Source organism: Lissotriton vulgaris, unplaced genomic scaffold (assembly GCF_964263255.1).
Source record: "Lissotriton vulgaris unplaced genomic scaffold, aLisVul1.2 SCAFFOLD_1578, whole genome shotgun sequence".
NCBI lineage: Eukaryota > Metazoa > Chordata > Amphibia > Caudata > Salamandridae > Lissotriton > Lissotriton vulgaris.
The window spans coordinates 379,829-398,837 of NW_028241448.1; the positions used below are offsets into that span (position 1 = coordinate 379,829).

Below are 19,009 nucleotides of genomic sequence, written 5' to 3' on the forward strand. Positions count from 1 at the left end.
CTAATGAATGTATTGTTGCGCAGCGCAAGTCTGTAAGAGAGTTCATGTGCAGGAAGTTCACTAAAAGTGTGTTCAGTAGAGACGTTGTAAGCAGATTGTTCACGCCTGAAAATAGGCCAATATATAGGTAGCAGAATGCTGGCAATAATAATTAGAATACTTAGAAAAAACATTATTAACAACGTCACTATACAGTGACTACGCAGTGATTTGCAGTATGTACGTTTCTTTGCTTCTCTCTCTCTCTCTCTATCTCGATCTAGGGGATACATGTCAGAAACTATTTAACCGATTCACCTAGGGGAGGACTTAAACAATTAAACTGTCTGACTTGCTAGATCGGAGCTTCATACGGTACAGTTCTTGGGGAGTCTTTTCTCGTTCGGTAACGGTAAAGTCTTTTTCCTCAACACAGTCTTTGGTGGGGGTGGACGAGTCAGAGTCCTTTTTTAGTCCGTTTTTTAGTTCATTGCAAAGTTTGATGTGACTCGTATGGACCCACCCCTTTCTCCCCTCTATCTTCACGGCGGTCCTGGTTGTAAGGAGGACGGTCTTCGGAGACTTCCAACGGGGCTCCAGCGGACTTTTCCGGTCGAAATTCCGGACGAGTACCAGGTCCCCAGGACGGACCTCATGCGCCTTTACATCGGTGTTGTCAGGGAAGGCTGCGGCAACCTGTGAACGACATGATTGGAGTGCAGACATCAAGGAGGCAAGGTAATCTGTCAACATATTGCAATCAACATCAGTTATTTTCTTCGGAATGGGCGTCCCCCACATATTCGGTGGTCTGCCAAAGACCACTTCGTACGGGGATAGCCCTGATCTTGAGTGGGCGACCATTCTCATGTAGAATAGTGCCACGGGCAGGGCGACTATCCAGTCGACCCCTTTTTCCTGACAGATCTTGGCAAGGCGGATTTTTAGCGTCTGATTATGCCTTTCTACAAGGCCTGCTGCTTCGGGATGTCGGACACAGTGGAACCTCCACTGATATCCTAGCAAAAGGGAAACCTGTTTCATCAACTCGGACGAGAACGGCTGTCCGTTATCTGAATACACGACACGGGGCAAACCGTACCGTGGGAAGAATTCACGAACCAACTGTCTGGCAGTGGTCGGAGCAGTGTAGTCTGGGACTGGGTATGCTTCGGTCCAGCGGGACAGAGCACAAACAATTACAAGGACATATTTAAAACCTCGACAACTGTTCATCTGGATATAATCCATCTGGAGGACTTCAAAAGGGTGATCGGGAGGATGAAATCCTCCTTGCTCTACAGGGACGCTTTTACCTGGATTGAACTGACAACAGATCATGCAAGTACGCACTTTCTGTTTTGCTGCTGCTCGTAAGTGTTTGTTGTACCAGAGATTCTGTAAACTGTCTAACATCGCCTTCTCTCCTAGATGTGCCGGACTATGTGCTGTATTTATCATCACTTGAACCATTGAGTCAGGGAGAAACCATATAAATTTTCCCTTCGTCACCCAACCTTGATCTGTCTGAATTCCTCCTAGTTCAGTCCATTTCTTTATTTCATCTGGAGTAGCATGTGTCTGAATGTCAATTACGTCTAGGGCGGGATCTCTAACTGTCATAGACTTTGTCGGTACTATTGTCTTTGTCACATCAGTAATCTGGATGTGAGTCAGTGCTGTATGTTTTGCTGTCTGGTCTGCCAGGTCGTTACCCTGGGAAACAAAATCTGTAACTTTAGTATGTGCTTTACACTTCATGACTGATATGCCCGAGGGCAAATGTATTGCTTCTAACAGTGCTTGAATGAGGGGACCGTGTTGTATCTTGGCCCCATGAGAGGTCAGGAAACCTCGTTCTTGCCAGAGGACTCCGAAGTCGTGTACCACTCCGAATGCATAACGGGAATCAGTGTATATGTTAACATTTCTGTTCTTGGCTAGTATACAGGCTCGGGTCAGAGCGATGAGCTCTGCTGCTTGAGCAGACAGTGTGTCGATACGATGTGTTTCTTTAACTTCAGTTTCAGTGGTCACGGCATACGCGGCCACTAATTCTCCTGTACTTGTTCTCATGCATGAACCGTCCACATAAAGTGTCAGGTCTGGGTTTGTCAAGGGAACATCTGTTAAATCTCGTCTAGGCTTTGTTACTGCATTAATGATTTCTATACAATCATGTGGGGCTGGATCTGTCATAACTGTTGGTAATAGTGTTGCGGGGTTCAGGATACTGCAGCGTCTGATTTCTATGTGTGGCTGGAATAGTGTTAATTCATAACCTGTCAGTCGTGCTATAGTCAAGTGTTGAGTCTGGGTTCTGTTTAACAAAACCTCTACAGAATGTGGTACTTGAACTGTTAACTGATGACCTAAAACAATTGAATCACTTTGTCTTATTGCTAACGCTGTTGCTGCTACTGACTTTAAGCACGCAGGGAGTGCTTGGGCTACTGAATCCAATGTACTAGAAAAATAAGCACAAGGCTTATGTGAACCTGCTTGATCTTGAGTGAGGACAGATAATGCTGTACCGTCACGTTCTGTAACAAAAAGTGTAAACGGTTTGCTGTAACAGGGTGTCGCTAAAACTGGTGCTTGACATAAGGCTTTCTTTAAGTCTTCAAAAGCTTGTGTGTGTTCCTGAGTCCAAGGGAGGGCAGTCGAAGTCGCTGCCTCCTGTGTCGTTAACTGGATGAGTGGCTTGGCTAGAAATGCATACTGGGGAATCCATTGTCTGCAGTACGAGGTGAGGCCTATGAAGGCCCGCACTTCCTTTTGTGTCTGGGGTTGTGGCATATTTGCAATTAACTGAATGCGATCGGGAGTGAGCTGTCTCCCCACTTTGGACAGCAAGTGACCCAAGTACACAACTTGCTGAACACAGAATTGTAGCTTCGAAGGAGACACCTTGTGTCCCTTGTCGGCCAGAAAGTGTAAAACGGTCAGTGATGCTTTTTCACATTCGGGCTCACTTCGTGCGGTGATCAGCAGATCATCGACGTATTGCAGTAAAGCGGTGTTAACTGGCATTTGAATACAATCTAGTTGTCTTTTCAGTGCTTGACTATAGATGCTGGGGCTTTCTGTGAATCCTTGAGGTGCGCGCGAAAATTTGAAACTGCGTCCATTTAAACTGAATCCGAAGAGATATTGGCTCTCTGGATCAATAGGCACGCTGAAGAAGGCGTTCTTGAGATCAATTACAGTAAAGAACGTTGCTTCTGAATCAATAGCAGTCAATAGAGAGGAGATATCGGGGACCACAGGATACTGTGGAATAATGCATTTATTTAATTCTCGAAGATCAATCACCAGCCGATATAATGGCGGTGCATTGGGATCAGTACGTTTAAGAATCGGAATGATGGGTGAATTACAGATATTGGAGTCGGTCTCGACGACCACTCCTTGGGCAATGAGCTCTTCAATGATTTTCAGTAAAGCCACTACAGCATCGGGTGGTAACTTATATTGTCTGATTCTGGGTAATACAACACCTGCCTTGAGTGTAACGCGGTATGGTGTAATGTGCATACAGCCTACATCTGTTGGGCCTTTTGCCCACAAGTAATCAGGTACATTTTTTAATCTGACATCAAACTCACGCAAAACATAATGACCCTTGAAATCCCGCAGAAAGAGTCTAACTCCCTCCGGGGAACAGCATATTATAGCTCCTAGAGCCTTCAATGTTTTAATTCCTAACAGATTTTCTGGACATGATTTCGTGAGTAACAGGTCTGTAACGCGTGATAATGGACCCACAGCCAGGGGGACTGGTTCGGATACTTCATTTACAATAGGCTGTCCTGAAAAACCCAGGGAAACATTCTGTGAGCCTGAGAGGGGTGCCCCTGGAACTTCATCATGACTTATTGTAGTGCGACTTGCCCCTGTGTCAATTAAAAACTTTCTGTCTTTTCCCAATACTTGACTGTGTACATAAGGACCTTCTTGATCTACAGGAATCTCAATAAGAGGCAAGCCACCTTCCCTCTCTAGGCTGTTTCATGTATATCGGGAATATTCGGGGTAAGCAGACTGAGCATACTGGTACATCTGCTGTGAAACTTGCTGAGTTGCGGCAATGGGCTGTGGCTGTGGTACTGCTACGGTCGGTGCTGGAGTCGAGGAAGCATGCATAGGCTGTGTATTCTGTGTAGACTGATGCTGGTTATGGTCTTGTCTAGGCGGATGCGGTCTTTCTTTAGTTTTACCTGTCGCTATGTTATGTTTCAGAACTGGGCATTCGTGTACGTAGTGACCTGGCTGCTTGCAATAATTGCATGTCCCTTTAACAGGAGCTGCAGTGTGACTTGTCTGGGTCGTACCCTTTCTGTGTCCGTCGGATGGGACCGTCTGAGCTACTAACATTTTCATCTTTGTGTCTTTCATGCGTTTTTGTTCCTGATCTTGTTCTTCTCTAATTCTGTTCTGATGATATTGTAACATTTGTAACATCTGGGATGGAGTATTTGCTTGCCATGTACTCTCAACCTTGTACACCCTATTTTTAACTAACGGTAGGGAATTCTCGACTAACTTTGATACAAAAAGATGTGGGTACGACTCGCTACTTGTCTGGAGGCCACTATTAATAATAAAACATTTCTCGAATCTTGAATAGAAGTCACTAGTATCTTCATCATGTTTCTGTTTACAGGACGAGATTGCATCCCAATCCTCCTTTCTAGTTGTCAATAATCTGGGCAGGACCTGTACTATCAAACCTGGTAATGCTTTAGTTTTGTCCCCAAGGCCTAACCCTGGGACCCGTTTCTTTTCTTCTTCCTCTATTTCTGCCCAGGCAATCTTTGTGTCTCCCACCTCCCATTCCTTTTCCTTTAATTTCTCGAATATACCTGTAGGCAATAATACTTTCAACATTTTCATGATATCATCATATGTGTAGTCCCCCATTAATAACATGTCTTTAAGCTCTCTATGGAAACCTGCAGGGTCTTTATCATGGCATGGTACTAGTTTCTTCATTTCTAACAGTTCTAATTTAGTCAGAGGCGTGTGTACATACACGCGTTTCAAAGTTTTATCCTCACCCATAACAGGGTGCACTTCTCGTAAGGGGTTCTGACTTTCAATACCACCCCCGCATTGCATATGGTACATTTTCCTTTCTGGAGGTGGGGCGGGAACATATTCAGAGCTTACAAAGGTATCATATCTGTGTCGTTGTTCTAGAATTGTTTCAATTAATTTAGTGCTTAGACCTCTCCATCTATCCATCAGTAGTGCTTCTAGTGTCTTGTGTAAGGGACCTGGATCGGAATAATGTTTTCTGTATTTAATGAGAAGGTGCTGAATCATGTATACACCTGCTAATTTCTGTTCGTCGGGGGAGAGGTTCAGAAATGTCTGCGCTACTGTGTCATCATTATATATGTCTGCATTTTCAGCCCATGATACAGCTGATCGGGCGAGTTCTTGTTCATCCATAGAATTGAGTACATGGTACCCAACTCGATCTCGAAGCCTTTTATCAGTTTCCTGGAACTGATGCTCAGCAGAATTCGGATTTGTTAAGGCAGAGAAGAAAACTCTCTTGCTCTCTGGACGGATACCCTTCCTAAGGTAAGTTCCCTTACCTACATATGCTATTGTTCCTATATTTCTTTCGGATTCTTCCTGTACTTCTTCCTCCTCGGAGGAAGCCTTTTCTTTCTCTTTCTGGTGTACTGCTATCACTGCTTTCTTAATCTTCTTGTACATAGAGTCTATGCAATTTTGTCTGTCATGTCTTCCATCAGCTATATTTTGACCCCACTTGTTCAATGCGTCTAATTCACTCTGATCTGTTCCGGGCCTGTCTCGTTCTCTTATTAGACAATTTATGAAAAATCGTAGTATCAGTGCTTGCATGCCAACTTTCTGTTTCTCCATGGCATCCTTAATACTGTCAGAGTCCTTTCCTGTCTGAACGAACTCATATATTCTGTCTAGACGATCCTTCATTCCTGCATAGCATAACAAGCTATCAGTAGCGGATCTTAACCGTAATGATGCCAATATCATTAAATCGTCTTTTCCGGGTACTGGATCATATCTGCAAACTGACATGTTTTCTTTTAATGCGTCAAGGCGGGATGAATTAGAGGAGTGGGGAGACCTGTACGTGAGAGGACTCTGCATATCTCTGAGATTGAATCTGTGAGTTGGTGGCGGGTCTGAGGATCCGCGGTCGCACCTCCTGAAGCGGACGCTTGTACATTACCTCCCTGGGGAGTCTGTATCTGAACTTGAACTTGTCGTTTAGGTGGATCAGGCAAACGTGGTTTCGGTAGGTCAGTTTTGAGTACGGGAAGTGGCGGGGCTGGCGGAACGGGAGAAGTCTGTTGCGGTACCGGCGGAACGTGACCTGGGGGTGGAGTGCCACCCCCGTCCCTGTCATTAGGCAGGGCACGAACAGGCAGATTGGTGTAAGCTGGTGCTACATCGTCTAAGTATGAATTTAGGAATATGTCTTTAGTAGTCTTATGCATTACTTTAGTTGGAACTAATGGTGACGGCAAATTTTTCGGTATTTCTGAAATGGCGTCAGGGGTACCTTCGGCCAAAAGATACATGTTGTTCACTTGGCTATTTCGGATGCGATCTATTTGTTCTGATTTTACTCGAATTCCTTCAATAACTAATTCGTTTTCTTGGGCCTTTTCTGATTCTTTAAGTCTGTCTTCTCTACGGAGTGCTCTTTCAGCACGTTTATGTGATTCCTTACGCCAAAATTCTATGGCGTCTTTCTGAGATTGTCTGGCTTTCTTTTTCCGTAATGCTTCTTCTACCTTTATGATGCACTCGGCATCCCATGTTCCGTTAACTGGCCATCGGTATCTTTCCTCTAGGTGCTTGGTATAATCGGTCCATAACTCTAGATACAATATGGCGTCTATGCCATGTTTGTTATACATGAAATTACCTGGAGTGTCCCTAGGGGGGATTGGAATTTCTTCCTCTAACATCCCTTTCCTAGTTCTTATCTGCTTTAACTTGTTGAAAAACGGCATTGTGCCTACTTGATACTGAAATGCTCGATCCTTGATACTTAATTCTGAATGTAACTATTTATACAAAAAAACACAATAATGCACAAGGAAAACAATCACATTCATACCACGACATTAATCACAAAAACATTTAAAACATAGATGATTACCCCACTATACTAGATGTACTGCTAAACAGTACAGATACACTGTTGTAACAGTGCAAAAATTCAGAAATTCGGAATACTAGATATACTGCTAAACAGTACAGATACACTGCCTAAAAACAGTGCAGACCGGACTTGCGTACCCAAACCCGTCTAGATACGACCCAGCAATGGTACTCACCGGGAAGCACGGAAACAGAAGGCCTCGGAAAAACTTGACTGGACTCGACTCGATACTTCGGAAAACTTCGGAAAACTTCGGGAATTTTCGGAAAACTTCGGAAACCTGGTGGGCCTCTTGACACCTCGGACCTTGCTTCTTTCGACTAGGCTCTGGTCGGGATCCTCCGCACTCCTCACCGCCTCGTCTGGGCACTGATCGCAGTCTTCGTCACCTCCGTGGGTCAGAGGGAGATGCAGGAAATCCTGCCGGTACGCGTATGTTCCTTCTAACTGATGGCAGGGGACAGAGCTTGCAATGCGCCAACCGGCGCGTGAGGTGGGGGAGGGGTCCCTGTTCGGGCGCCAAAATGACGTAAATAATTAATTTACTCTCTTAATTTCTATGCAGGTAAGTACTTTAATCAATAATAACTCAGATCGGATGAAAAAAGACAGAGTCCGTGGTGTTAGAGTTCTAAGGGGTTTTATTCCTTAAAAAGGAATGGTCATGGCCAAGATATCATGTTCTGACCACCACACAGGGTGTCAGAAGGGATAGAGCGCTATATTTTATTAACAGTACATAGCTTATATACTTATTTTACATCATTGGAAACAGTATAGAAGGCGTAACAGCTGAGAGAAGACGAGATAACAGTATTACACGTGGTACATGTGCGTAATCAAGAGGCGTGAACTAGAGGTGTGTTCTGGAAACGTCACTGATAGGTGTCACAAAGGGGTGGCACTAACAGAAAATGTGGCAATGTCAGCAGAAATCGGAAGCTTGGATGCGTGCGCAGCTGAATGACGTGTAACTGGAGGGGTGCAGGGGATTTGACATTTACACTGACGGAAAGAGACAGAAGTCTGGCATGTCAGATCAACTTGTGCTTCTATCATATCTGATATCTGATGTTTAGGAACTAAGCTATCTGGGCAGAAAGGTCTCTAGAGCAGAAGCTATTCTATACTTGTTGTGAGTGCGTGTATAAGCGCCTGAGTGTCTGTATGAGAAGCGTGGGGGCATGGGGCCTTCCATGGAAGCATGGCAACAGAAGCTATGAATTACTTGCATAGAGACGGGTCGGCCCTTTAGCCCTGTAGCTGAGGAAAGATGTTTACTGAAGCTAGCAGGCTGGAATGTATTTTCGGGGAGGGAAACAGATAACTCGAAGGTTATAGTCAATCTTGGCAGGCAGCAGGCTGAGCCGAGCGCGGAGGGCCGCGCTAGAAGTAAGTCAGAGTTCACGGGTACGGGGGCTGCCTGGGCAGAGATTTCACGGAGTCAGAAGCCAGAAAAGAGGCTCGGTGGCAGAGATTCAGGGCCTACTTCAGCCAGGGCTGAAAAACGTAGGAGTATACTACAAAAAGACGTTGGCATAGCATACTTAGGAACGGACCATTCGACCCATTCATGGTGGGTCTGAAAGAGGACATGTTAACGTTGGACGCAAATGTATTTGCGTCTTCATGGCTGACACAGGAGGGAAGTTACATGCACTTTAACTCGTACATGGAGTCGGTGGGGTACTCGCTAGGGAACACAACTTGACCATAAAATTTATATTACCTCACTTCAGTGACAACTTCATTTTGTTATTTGGTGCCATATCACAGTGCCTGACATCACGGTGTGTGACATCATATGTGGCATACAAGGAAGGAACTGGCTTCAGAACCCATGATCTCACATAAAGTGACACCAAAAGAAGTGACATCAGATCTTAAGACCTGACAAATATGTTTAGCAGATCTATCATGAGCACATTTGAGTACATTACAATGTTTAATAAATTAGATTTTGCATCGAGTTTGTGCCAAAAAAGTGGCACAACCCCGATGCAAAGTCTAGGCCTCAATTTATACATTTCTTTTTTAAAACCCTGCTACAAAGGATAACTACAGCAGTAAATATTATCTCCTTAATTGTTGCAGAGCCTTCATTTTAAAATATCTTATGTGGTTAAGGCATAGATCTTTGTGTGCCCAGTAAATTTAAGGGAATAATAATGGTAACATAACTCGGGAGGTTAACTTATTTGCTGGAGAGATCTTTGTTTTGTCTAGGGCCAGTTTTGAATTTAAGTAGCATAGAGAGTTAATATGTCTCGGGCTTCCAAAGGCAAGATGGCGGCGGCACACTAGACCGCTGTGAGACACTCTCCCGTGCCTGAGCTAGCTGAATGGACTAGTGGAGGGGACTAGAACTCGCATTACCCATGAAGACATCAAGATAAGTGTGACAATAGCCGGCACTGCAAGGACGAAGCTTCAACCACGCTCTGGTTTAAAAAGATGAATAATGACCTGCGCCTGCTCTAAAGCATTCGGAGACTTACCTGAGCAGCCACGCTCACGGCTTCAGTACATCGCGTCAGCACTTGGCCTCACGGTGCTAAGGCTCTCTATTCGGATTCACGAACAATCCTGTGCTCCTGGTGTGGACTTTCCCCTTGTGAAGGCACCAATGGCTCCAAAAAATGCTGCTGCGGTGACAGCCGCCTCGAAAACCCGTGCAGCCAAGCAAGCGCTTCGAGACCAAAAGCTTGCTGCTAGGCGCGCAGGGTCGTTAACGGATGAAGCTGCCGGTTCGGATGGGGGGCAAGCCCAGCTCCTGCTGCAACCTTATCTGACCCGCTATTATCGCCATTGCCACCGCAGTGTTCATTGGCAACTGCAGAAGTGCCAGAAGTGCTTGGGGGTCTCACTGAAGTGTCGGCGGCAGCAGCGAATCCTACAATAATTACCGCACAGCCACAACAGCAAACGCCAGAAGAAATATGTGCTATAGCTGAGCCTACAGCATTTACCGTTAATACAGTGGCCTCTACTAATGGCTTAAACGACGCAAGTGGTGCAACAATCATATCCACGGATCCCCAGCCTGAAAGTCACCTGTCCTTGTTAAATCTGGCCAGCGAGGAGGGTAAACTAACATCTCCCTCTATAACGCAAACTTCTGCTCAATCTCAAGGCATCTCTGCACCTATTGGCGTAGGAAATGTTGAAGAGCCAACACTGCTTGGGATAGACTACGCAGGTGGAGCTGGAATCGCGTCTGACACAGACCTGGAACCTCTTGAATTTTACACTATTTCTGAGGGTCGTGAGGACCCAGGCTGGCATCATGATTTAGACTCTGACTTAGATTCCCTTTCCGATTTGCATACTGGCTCTAGCACCAGCACCCAAGACAGTGATGCGGATGAGCTATTAGGTGAAGCCACAGCCGGAAGACACACAGTGATCAAAAAAAAGAGAAGCCATCATAACCCAGCAGGTCCTTATCGGGATGGCATTCCCGCATCAGCTTCCAGCTCTCAAGGACCCCCTTCTTCTTCAAAGGAACAAGACACCACCTTAACCGCGGTAATGGATACGTTGTTGCAGGCAATCGCATCTCACAGAGAACAAACGTCCAAGGATGGTCGGAAAGCCCAACAAGCTCTACAAAAGGTACAAGGGGTGGTACGTAAACTTTCAAAAACAGTGGCAGCATCTAATGCCAGAATGTCGGATATGGAAGATCGAATTGTGGTTATTGAGGCTGAAGCAACTGTGGTGAAAGAGCATGTCGATGCCCACGATGCTGAGATGACTGATGTAAGATGGAAGCTTGAGCAAATGGAAAATCGAATGCGTCGCAATAATCTCCGAGTCCTGGGAATACCCGAAAAAAGTGAAGGGGGTGACATACGTGGCTTTGTGATTCAACTTTTTAAAGATACCTTTCCGGAGTTATCTTCATGGAACTGGGAACTGGAAGTCCAACGTGTTCATAGAACCCCTGCTACACTGCGTTCTGCCAACTCGCAGAGCAAATATCCTAGGGCAATCCTGGTTTATTTTGGTAACTTTTTGCTACGACAAACCATTGCGGAGAAAGCGAGACCTGAGGCCCATCGGATTCATGGTGATATTTCATATTTTGTCAGGCCAGACTTCTGTCATACAACTGTGGAGCGGAGATGGCGTCTTCGGCAATTAATTAAACCATTTTTGGACAAAAAAGCTAAGGTTTATTTGAATAACCCCGCCACACTTAAAGTGCTGTATAATGGTCAGGTAAAATTTTTTTCTTCCGAGATCAAAGCGAAGGCTTTTTTAGATAGCCTGAACTAACTTTTGAGACATTATGTCCTTCTTTAATGAATACTATATGCAACGTTTATTTTTTCTACTGTTTGATTAGCAGCTCAGAAATTATAAGCATAGTTCAACTTTTATTTTTTTTCTTTTCTCTTTCTCTGGATATTTCGCTTTGAATACGACTTGAATATGCTGTATGCTGTATACTGTATAAACTGGTATAATAATCTGGTATTGTTACAATGAATTATAATGAATTCTTTTTCTCCCAGCATTTATGGGCTCTACGTATGAGTCACTTGGTACTATGTAGTTCTAGGGGGTACTGTGTAGTTCTAGGATGATTATTCTTCTATAATTTTGCATATTTCCTTTATTTTCTTTTCACATACCCTTCCATTAGTCTACACACGAGTAATTTGAAGTATTTAGAATTAAAGTTCAGGCACGGTCACAGGGTGTCTCCCCATCACTCTAGACTCTAGTGAGAGTCTACATGCCTCAAAGGGTGGAGTGTGGGGGGAGGGGGGGAAGGCCTTGGGGGAGGCCTTGGGGAGGGGGCTGAGGAGGTGGGGAGGGAAGGGGGGGAACCAAAAAAGAAAAATTGGCAAATTCAGTCATAAACTATGCTGTATAGGGAGCAAAAGCTGCAGAAAAGTTAAAACAAAGCAAAACCGTACTATGCATCTAAAAGAAAATGGCGGCCCTAAGCATATTGGGCTAGCTTTTCAAGCTAACACATGGGGAGAGTAAGCCTATCTACCTGGAATGTGGCAGGCCTCAACCATAAAGATAAAAGGGCTCAACTATTTCAACTAATACAACAAAACCCTGTTGATATTTTATGTCTCCAGGAGACACACATTGCATATTCTGATAGGAACTTACTTAAACTACCTGGGTACAATTTAATGGCAGCTACATCCCAAGCATCTAAAACTAGAGGGGTAGCCATCTTGGCTAAACCTATAATAGGTCCTCCAATTCATAAATTAGTTGATAAACAGGGTAGATGGGTCATCATTCAGCTTCAATTGGGCATTACTATTTGTGTAATCTATGGCTCAAATTTAGACGACCCTGCTATTTTTCACGAGCTCGAAGTTGAATTGGCCTCTTGGACTGGTCCTTTGGTTTTTTGTGGAGACTTCAACATTGATATAGGGCTATCTTCTGGGAACTATTTATCTCAAAATTATAAAGGACGCAAACCAAAGGTATACAGTGCATTGGATCAGATGATGAAAAGCCATAACTTAGTTGACGTCTGGGGTTTACTCCGGGGGCCTAATGTTGATGGTTATACATATTTTTCTTTCCCCCACAACAAATATGTTAGAATTGACTATATTATGTCAAGTATAAATCAGAAGGATATCATTGAAATAATTAAATCCCCGAAAACCTTATCTGACCACAATGCACTGACCTTTACCTTCGATACGGATAATTTAACTAAACCAATTACACAATGGACTTTTGATAGGAGATTATTGGTTAATCCAGAATATATAGCTTATATTAAATCATGGACCCAGTCTTTTTTTGAATGTAACCAGTTTAGTGCACCCCGTATTATAGTATGGGACTGTTTTAAAGCGGCACTGAGAGGAGAAACCATTTCATTTGTTGCTAATAAACGCAAGCTCGAAAAACAATCTAATATGGAAATGACGTTGCAGTTATCCAATCTTGAGGCTCTTCATGCCTCCCAGCTAAATCTATCTCGTAGAGGACAAGTCGATCCTACTTTAGATCCTGGGAAAACCCTAAATAAAATAATGATTTTAAAAAATGAGATTAATTGCACGCTTATTCAAAAAGCTGCGGAAACCTATCAGGCCAATAAGGATAGTCTGTACGAATCAGGGGAAAATGTGGGGAAGCAGTTAGCACTACGTACTCGACAAAAGCAATCACGTAGCAATATTAAAAAGATAGAATTGGATGGAAATGAGTATACTACCCCCAAAGATATTGTTAAAGTATTTCAAAAGTACTATCAAAAACTTTATAGTAGCGATATCTCACACCCTGCTAATGAAATTACATCATTTCTAAATAATTGGCTCCCAGACCACACTTATCATAAAAATATCAACGAAGCTAGTAAGATTTATCTGGATAGAGAGATCACTATCACTGAGGTGGAGATTGCATTAGCCGAGATGACTAATGGTAAGGCGGCCGGACCGGATAAAATTCCATTGGACCTGTATAAAATCCTTGGGAATCAGATAATTCCTTTTCTATTCGATTTGTTTCTTGGAGTTCATTACCACACAATTCCCCCTGAGTCTTGGAAACAAACAAATATAATAATTTTCCATAAGAAGGGTAAACCACCTCACCTGCCTTCTTCATATAGGCCCATATCTTTGATTAATTCTGATTCAAAGTTGTATGCTAAAATTTTTGCAAATCGTCTGAGCGGGGTCGTCGAACGGCTTGTATCCCTGTGGCAACACGGTTTCATACCCGGCAAAGGTACTACAGACCACACCCGTAGAGCTATAACCCTATTTGACATCATGGGTGCCACGGGGGGCGAAATGTCGATGATCTTCCTTGATGCCGAAAAGGCATTCAACCGAGTATCATGGCAGTTTCTCTGGAACATCTTGGAAAGCAAAAACATTGGTAATAATTTTATCAATGCTATTAAAGCCATTTATACTAACCCCACTGCAAAAATTTGTGTAGCAGGCAACGAGTCGGAAGTTATCACGATCCAGAGAGGTACAAGGCAGGGTTGCCCCTGCTCCCCGGTCCTATTTGCACTCTATATAGATCCCCTTATTCAAAAACTATTAATGTCAACATCCATACAACCAGTATTCACAGGGCCCTTTTCCACCAAAGTTATGGCATATGCGGATGACATTACCGTAATAACCACTAAACCATCTGAAGCAGTTCATGAAATTGAGTTAATTACTCGAGATTTTGGGAAATATTCAGGGTACTCTTTGAATAGGGATAAGACTATGGTATTATCCACTAGTAATACCCAATATGAAAGCACACTTAGGGTTCAGCAGGCCACTTATCTAGGTGTAGCGCTCTCGGCAGATATAAGTAAGATTAGCGATATTAATTATCTCCCCCTTATTGATAAAATTAAAAGCGATTTAAGAAGGGTAGACAGTTTACACCTCTCTATCATAGGTAGGTCCAATTACGTCAAAATGAATATATTCCCTCGTGTTTTGTATCTTTTCAGAGCAATCCCTCTTTTACCTGGGGAGCACCTTATGAAGACCATAGATTCTCTCATAGCAAAATTTATGTGGAGCTATGGAAAAATAAGGCGGGCCCTCCCCCTGCTAGCACTTCCTCAAAGTAGAGGCGGCTTAGCCCTACCAAATTTAAGACTATATTTTTGGGCATCATTATTACAACACATGGATCCTCTTTTGACCGCAAAACCAGGTGGCCTAACCTTTATAACTCCATATATACCATCGATATACGAGCTCAGTCTAGGTAAAAAACATAAGGGACTTTTTCTAAGACAGGTTGAAGCATCCTATTATAAAAAAATTAAATTAAAGACTGTTTTAGACGCTCGCTCAGTCTGGAAAGCTATTGGTAAACATCTTCGCCTTCCCATATATACGAAATATACACCGTTATGGCATTGCAAAATTTTTCCTAGCATTCTTAATGACAGCAGATTTAAGAGCTGGGAGCTCCTCGGCATTAAAACAATTGGAGACTTTTTTGTTAATAATCTCCCACTTTCTTTTGAGCTCTTTCAAGAGAGATATAATGTCCCTGCGAGTGACTTCCTAAAATTTTATCAAATATCTGTTAGTATCTATAATTCTAACCCTAAAATCCTACTAGATAATATCCCAATTTTTGATATTATAGGTAAAAAATCTACTAGAATTGGGGTTCTATATCAGCTACTTTTAGCCAACACTCCTGATGATTTAGAGCGCACGGAACAATCTTGGGCCGTAAAACTATCTAACCCAAATGTAGATTTAGATCTCTCATTAGCCCTCTCAACTAGATATTTTATAGCCTCTAACTTAAGGGCTCAATATTATAGAATCATCTATAATTTATATTACACTCCGGCTAAATTGTTTGCGTGGGGGCTCAGAACTGATGATAACTGTCCTAGATGCAATAAACCACTTGCAAATCTCCTACATATGTTTGCTGATTGCCCTACACTCGCAACTATCAAAACTATGATGCTGGAATTCTGGACCCAAATTTTTGGGCATCGGATTAATGATTCTGTAACATTGCTCCTATTGGGTCATGATGACTCTTTGAAACATAATAGTGAAGAACAGGCAGTATTGTTTCTGGGATATGCCGTGCTACGGATAATTCTTGCAGCTAGGTGGAAAGATACAGAGCCTCCTACTTTTAATATGTGGCTTAGTCGTTTTATAGCTATCTATAAACAAGAAATCTCAATATATGCCACAAGAGGTAGGAAAATGAGAGCAATAGGAAAACAGATATGGGAACCTATTACCAGGTGGTATAACGAAGCTAGGGGTAATTAGTTATAGGGTCTTTTGGTCTTTTGATTGACTGTTTCTAGTTTTGATGGTATCTTTTCTTTCTTTTCCATTTTTCTGTCTCGTTGTTTTTTCTTTTTGTATTATTACTCATTTGTATTTCAGTGTTCCTTCTCTTAATCGTCATATTTTTCCCAGAGGTAGAATTTTGATTATTTATATTTGTGTACGTACCTTGTAATCCTTGCATACCGTATTACTCCATATTGTTTATTCTGTATTTTCATGTTTTGTGTTCTGAATTTGCCAATAAATAAAAAAAAAAATTAAAAAAAAAGAGAGTTAATATGTCTCCTGTAAAGCACATTTGGAAGCATGAAGATGACAGATTTTCCTTTTATGTAAATGGGTTAGTGGGATACTGCTTTTATCACAGAGATCGTTTCGTTACACGCAGTTTGTAAGTTGTACTCCTTCTAATATAGCACAGAGAGCTATGAAGGACATGTAGCTCCGACACCTTGTAACCTTCACTGTCTTATGCAACACATCCTGCACGTTGATTTATGCACATATGATTTATTGACAATGCATAATGTGTACTTGTGATGTCAAGCGCTCTGATACCGTCCAATGGGATGAGTAGCACTATCGCTCTATCAAAGATATAAAACAAAGTAGTAGTATTTGAATTGTTATTTGTGTGGATACTGGGTCTGATCAACACACCTGACATTCTTGTAATGCATGAATATGTCTTATATACAGGGACTGAACTTAGTCAAAAGTATGCCTTGGTTAAGTATCAGTGAAGTGATAGGCTATGTGCCGCTGTATCCCCTCCACTGCAGTTAGGTGTGAGGCTCCCGATAGCTCTCATCCCGGAAACTCCGACAAAAGAAAGTCCTGATGGCCCCTTAATTTCAGCCTTTGTTTTGGACCAGCTGGAATCTGATAAGCCCCCTCCCCGCGTGCAGGTTGCTGCTCAGAGCGAAAGCAGCCAGCATGCAGACGCCATTGAATGTGTTTCAGGGTCCGGAAATTACACTGGGGCAAGTTTAGCACATTTCTCTGGGGACCAACGTCTTGGTAGGGTAGATGCAGCCGCCCTGTGAAAAGAGTGAGTAGACGATGTCTACCCGCATGTACCCTCGACTCGCGCCCTGGTTACATTCATGTACAATACATAGGATAGTGGCATCGGCCTTGGATGAGTAAATCAATGCTGGGTGAAGGGTGATGTGATGTACAGGGGAACGTTAGTGTGTCAGGTGGCATTCAGTGGTCTACCTAATGAGGATTGGTGCTGCATAAGTGTTTGATAACCTGTTTCCTGAAAAACGAATCATTTATAATCATTTTGATGTTCCCAGAGATTTCTAGAGGATGTAGGAACATAGTAAGATTGCAGGGCCCCACTTGAGACTAATTCATATTTAAGGATCACTATTTGGGCAGTTTTACGGATCTACGGTTATTGGTTTGTTTTGTGTGTTGGTTTATCAGAACAGATTGCGTTAGGGACAACGCACACGTATTTTAACTCTGTTCAGAAGCTAGGGAGATGGGGACTGGAATAAGCTACATAGGATTAGAGAAGAAGTGTTGACAGTGTCCCAGAGATCATCACTAGCCTTCAAGGGACTGAATGAGGGGAAAGTGATATATTTGTGTTTAGCAAAGGAATGGTAGCAGGGAAATAAACCCATGAGGATTAGTATACTTCAGCAATTAATTTGTTTTCAAGAGACTCTGTTAGGAAAATGTTTGGAAAATTATGGAGGTAATTATTCAGGAACACAAACATGTGTCCGGCTACATCAATGTTATGCTGGTACTTACACCACCAGTGAAGAGGCAACCTCACTATTGCCCTCAACATTTGCATCCTTATGTGTTCTGCGTGAGGGTAGTCACTGGATGGTGTCCGCAAGGTGTGTGTCATGTTAAGAGAAGAAGGAAAGGGCCCACACTGTGACAGGTGTCACTCAAGCAAATATATTGGCCATCCCAAAGGAAGGCAACAACTGATGATGACCAAAGAAATCACAGAATTGGACCATTTGTAGTTGCACAGAAAAGTGCAGGTGTTCTCCGGGTCCTCGCTGGTCTCACAACATACACTTTGGTGAGAGCCATTGTTCCATTGAGAAGAAATATCTGAGGATCGTCTGTTTTATTCTTGTAATGAAAACCTGGGCTGCCACGCCTCCAGTTTGAGATGGCATCCATGGTTCCTGAGAGTACAAGTACAGCAGATCTGATAGGAGATCTGCCCGACCACTTATGTAAATATGTACTAGGTGTTGTTGGCCTTCTTGTAGCTGTTGGCATCTATCGCAGCTTAAAGACCAGACCAGTTGTCATACACAGGTGAAATGTTTTAAAAACAGCCCTTTTATGAGGATGTGTAATGCACTTTGAAGGTCGATTCTCTCAAGTAAGATTAAAAGGATTGGCCCACAGAATGACTGGCTTCTGCATTTCAGGCTGAAACTAATGGTAAATCATAGAAACAAAGTGTTCAACCACTTACTGTTACAATTCCTATTTAAATCAAAACCCTTTCCTAATAAGCTACTGCCTGAGTATAGCCCTTATCTCGGAAGGAAGATAAAAGCATCCCTTTCCAGACACCACTACTTTGAAATCTTGTATAGAAGGATATCAGGAAAGTGACCCAGATGAAGGCACCAACAAATAAACAAGTATTGAAAGACCAGCATGGGAAATGGCTACTCTTGCAGTGGACTCCAGATTCTCACTCAGAACAATGCACAGAAAGATCAGCCAGAGAAACGGTTTGAGAGATGGACCCAGCAGCATAGGAGTTTTTGTATGGAGTGAATATCTATGGGATATTTAGGGGGTTGCTGGTGGTGAATTTCAAAGGATGTGCATTCCATCGAGAATTGTGGTAGGGGTTCTCTTATGCAGCCTTTTGTAAATAGCTTCTTAGAATTTACTATAGAGTCCCTGAAATGTGTGTGATCCATTGACGTAATTAGATGAATTTAGCTAGGGGTTAATGAGCTTTCAGTGGTATCACATGCCGAATTATTGAACTGTAGAAAGAATAATTTAAAAGTTGTCAAGGTATCTGTTCGTGGATAGTTTGTGG

The 19,009-nt window shown here is 42.9% G+C and overlaps 1 protein-coding gene across 1 annotated transcript in view; it reads left to right on the forward strand.

The window, feature by feature from the left end:
- ABCB11 (ATP binding cassette subfamily B member 11) overlaps nt 1-19,009 on the forward strand; it is a 404,070-nt gene that overhangs the window by 346,079 nt on the left and 38,982 nt on the right. The gene's annotated exons all lie outside the window — the stretch shown is intronic.